This window comes from Myotis lucifugus, unplaced genomic scaffold (genome assembly GCF_000147115.1).
Source record: "Myotis lucifugus unplaced genomic scaffold, Myoluc2.0 scaffold_255, whole genome shotgun sequence".
Taxonomy (NCBI): domain Eukaryota; kingdom Metazoa; phylum Chordata; class Mammalia; order Chiroptera; family Vespertilionidae; genus Myotis; species Myotis lucifugus.
Window position 1 is genome coordinate 1,829,996 of NW_005871303.1, and position 4,738 is coordinate 1,834,733.

General features: G+C 43.2%; 1 pseudogene; it reads left to right on the forward strand.

Moving 5' to 3' along the window:
* The first annotated feature begins 549 nt into the window (after positions 1-549).
* Positions 550-942, forward strand: LOC111827957 (annotated as a pseudogene).
* Positions 943-4,738: the final 3,796 nt, after the last annotated feature.

Sequence of the window (4,738 nt, forward strand, 5' to 3'; positions counted from 1 at the left end):
TTGCATTGTGTGTTCACCACCCCAAGTCCCATTTGTGTTTTTAAAAGGGGAGGATGGAAGAGAGAGTATGTTTTTAATGCCCAGAACATTCTGAAATAAAACACAAGAAGTGTGGTTACCTCTGAGGAATGCAAATGGAGAGGAGATGTGGCAGCTGAAGGCATCAGGAATGCAGGGAGAGTAGAAACTTTTCCTTTTCATTTTATATTCCTGTACACTGTCTTAATTTTTATAACCATGTACTTTTCGAAAAATATATTTTTATTGATTTCTGAGAGGAAGGGAGAGGGAGAGAGAGAGAGAAATGTCAATGATGAAGGAGAATCACTGATTGGCTGTCTCCTGTACGCCTCCCCACTAGAGTTGCAGCCCACAACCCGAGCATGTGCCCTTGACCAGAATCAAACCCAGAACCCTTCAGTCTGCAGGCTGACGCTCTATCCACTGAGCCAAACCAGCTAGGGCTATAACCATGTACTTTTAATACTTTAAATCTTTTTTAAAGGCCTGGATTAGTCCAGTCTTTATCAGCCTCCACCAGGGTGTACCATGCATGGCCAGGGCCAGAACGTGCAGAAGGGGAGGGTGCAGCCCATCAACCTCATCTGCAGACCCTGCAGAATAGCTCTCCAATTTGGGTGTGGCTTTAAGAGCAAGTGAACTTGCAGATGGAGGGTTTCGATGAGTATATGAACCTCATACTAGATGATGCAGAAGAGGTTCATTTTAAAACAAAGTCAAGAAAACAACTGGGTCAGATCATACTAAAAGGAGATATTGCTCTGCTCCAAAGTGTCCCCAACTAGAAATGACTAATAACGTGAGAAATTGTTGAGAAGGCAATACAGGTTGTGGTTTTAGGTGTCCTTTGTTGGGAGTATAGTTCTTAAACATTTATTCATATTGCTTTGATTACCCTTGTGTTATTACCAGATGACAATAAATGCTGTCAGATTGTTTTTGTTTAAAAAAAAATACTATGCCTGGCTGGTGTTGCTCAGTGGTTGAGCAGCATTGACCTATGAACCAGGAGGTCACAGTTCAATTCCTGGTCAGGGCACATGCCTGGGTTGCGGGCTCAGTCCCCAGTGGGGGGCATGCAGGAGGCAGCCGATCGATGATTCTCTCTCAACATTGATGTTTCTGTCTCTCTCTCTCCGTTCCTCTCTGAAATCAATAAAAATACATTTTTAAAAAATACTAGTTTTGTGTGTGTGTATGTTTAAAACTCATTCTTCTACCACACCCAAAAACATATGGTTTGGTAACATATTACCTAAAGATCTAGAACCTTTTACCTTGACAAGCCAGGAGTCCCAGGCCTACCTCTTTTTATTCTTCATACACTGCTTAATATTTTTGAGATTTCCTAACACCTTAAACGCTGTCAAAGTGAAGTATAGTTAAGTCTGTAAGCCATCTTAAATGTTGTCAAAGTGAAATATAGTTAAGTCCGTAAGCCATCTTAAATGTTGTCAAAGTGAGGTCTAGTTAAATCTGTAAGCCATCTTTCTGCACTGTATACTCTTTTAAATGGAGTGTAAGGAACAGGTTTTTTTTCTTTAGCACTTTTCTAAACCACAACAGTGGCTGTGGCCTGTTCTTCCTCTCTGCCAATTGTAATACTCAGGCTGATGGCCTGCTGGGGTCTGTACCATCTCAAATCAATAACCATGGCTGAAATGCCTTCTGTTAATCACCTTAGAGATGTTTCAAAGACTGCTTTGTACTGCACCAGAGAACAGCAGAGGCAGAATTACTCTTGTAGGAACTTGGTCCATCCTTGGAAAAATCGCCCAGATTTTAAACCCATTGTTGCTTCTCCTGGTTAAAGAAAAATAATATCTCAGTTTTCAACAGTTTGTAAAAGCAACCCTTCGTTTCAAGGAAATATAGGGTTTGGGTTTTCCCAACACTGCTCCAGCCTTTTTGTCAGTTTTGCAGCAATTCTTCAGTGAGGCCCAGGACGCACAGTGAAGTGTGTGTGTTGGGGGAAGGGCATTTGGATGAGCAAAGTGAGTGGGGGAACCGAGTGGGGCGGGGAGTGGAGTGGAGAGTGATTTGCATTCTTCTCGGTGGTGTTTTTAACAAAGTCCATGATGGGCAACTAGGGACCAGCTGCAAAGGTGGCAAATATATTTTAAAAATGTGGTCCTCGCTCTAACTTTAGGATTAGACTGCTGCTGCTGCCTCTTGAATATGGTGAGTTACTAACATTTAAAATCCTGCAAATTATGCTTCATTTCTCATGGCTGCTCTGTGATTTCATCACGTGGGGTTCTAGGTTGTAGGGATGATGCTTATAAAGCGACAACCCAAAGGGCAGCGTTAAAAATCTAAAAATAGCCATTCCATACAATTAAAAATAATTTGAGAAAATGCAAGTCCGTTGGGTGTATTTCCCCAATACTATAAAGCCCTCCATAAGTTTTTTTGGTTTTTTAATCTTATTTCTTTTCTCCTCATCATTGCCCTCGTACAGCACAGATATTCCCATACATCTCCTGGCCCAGCGGTCGAACGACCCTTTCACAGGGGTCGCCTAGGACCATCCTGCATATCAGATATTTACATGATGATTCATAACAGTAGCAACATTACAGTTATGAAGTAGCAACGAAAATAATTTCATTCCGCAGGCCAATGCTCTATCCACCGAGCCAAACCGGTAAGGGCTACAACGAAAATAATTTTATGGTTGGGTCACAACATGAGGAACCGTATTTAAAGGGCCAGAAGGTTGAGAACCACTGTGACCTGGCCAAACTGCTCTCTAGACTCCTCTCTTTATTTCTGCTCTTTGCTGTGAAATCTGACCTCTTAGAGCTATTTCCCCCCCGCAGTGGCCTGGCCCTCCTTGGAAGTAGGAGGCTAAGCCACAAAACTCTCAGGCTGTGGGGCAAAGGGGACAAGTCAATCTCATTACGCCAGCGGGCACCTGCCATCGTCCTGGGAATCCAGTAAAACTATTTTCATGTTGAGTGGGGCGTAGACATGTGGCTGGGGAAAAGTTTTATTTGGGGCACTTACATTTAACGGTCCCAGACTAGTTTCTGGACTTTTCTTCCCCTGTGATTTCATGATTGGAACTCATATGTGGCTCAGAGGACCACAGCAAGCTGGGGGACAACCCCGCAGAGAGAGACAGCTCTGCTTCTGTAGGCATCCCCCAAAGCGGCAACAGTCCTTGCTTTTTGCTCACCCGCCCTATATGGGGCAAATTACTTACTGTTCTGCCTGTCAAGCTGGGAGCTGAGAAATCCAAGGGGATGGAGAGACAGGTAGGAAGGATCAATGTTGAGAGAGAGGCAGTTTGGATGAACTCTCTTGGCAGTTTGGATGAACTCTCTTGTCTGGTTTACCCCTACCCTACCCCTACCTACCCCCTGGCAAGGAGAGGTGTTTGCCAATAGTGTTAACCCCCTGTGAATGCTGGCAAATGTCAAACCCTGGGTGCCGCCCACTTCCTCTATTAACCTAAGCTGTATGTACTGGGGCAAAACTCCCAACCCTCCAAACTTAGGTTCCCTTATGTAAAATGGGGATAAAATATAAAATTTCTTCACAAGGTTCTTGTCAGAATTAAATGAAGTAACGTCTTTGAAAGGGTGTCCTCAACTATAAAGTGATATAGAAATGTTATTTTATAATTTTAAAAATCTATGTGTAAAGGTTTCCCCTCTAGATCTCAGATTATTTGACAGATTCGTAACACTGTATATAATTATAGATTCCTAACATTATATAGTATATATATTTTAGATTCCTAACATTATACATATATGATTCAAATGCTTTTAGCTGGAACTACATCATTGAGAAGTTGGAGTAATGAGATATCATATAACTAGGAGGATGTTGGTCTTGATTCCCAACCAAGACGGAGGATTTGCCCTGCGGCTAATGCAGCTTAAGCTTCAGGACTAAGAGGTTTCATCCAAAGCCCTGTACTTAACTCTGTATTCATTGTTTTGTATTCTTCTTTCTAAGGAGGACCCGCCATATTTTAAAAAGCTTTCCTTGGCCTGATGGCTCACTTGAGGGTCGTCCTGGACACCAAAAGGTTGTGGGTTTGAATCTGGATCAAGACACGTACCTAAGTTGCAGGTTCGATCCCCTGTTGGGCTCGTACAGGAGGCAACTAATCGATGTTTCTCTCTTACATTGATGTTCCTCTCTCTCCCTTCCTCTCTCTCTCTAAAATCCTCAGGTGAGGATTTTAAAAATAAAAAAAGCTTCAGGTACCACAAGTCTTTCGCCTAACACACTAGCATAAAAGAACATTCTGGCCCTGGCCAGAGTAGCTCAGTGGTTAGAGTGCTGGCCCCCACACCGAAGTGTCTTGGGTTCAATTCCCAGGCAAGGGCATGTATCTGGGTTGCAGGTTCCATCCTCCAGCCCAGTCAGGGCGTGTGCAGAGGCAACCAATCAATGTGTCTCTTTCACATCAATGTTTCTCTCTTTTTCTCCTCCCTTCTGCTCTCTCTAAAAATCAATGGAAAAAAACATCCTCGGGCCCTGTCAGCATGGCTCAGTGATTGAGCGTCGACCCATGAACCAGGAGGTCATGGTTCAACACTCGATCAGGGCACTTGCCTGGGTTGTGGGCTGGATCACCAGTGTGGGGTGTGCTGGAGGCAGTCAATCAGTGATTCTCTCTCATCATTGATGTTTCTATCTCTTTATCCTTCTCCTTTCCTCTCTGAAATCAATAAAAATATATTAAAAAGAAAAGAAA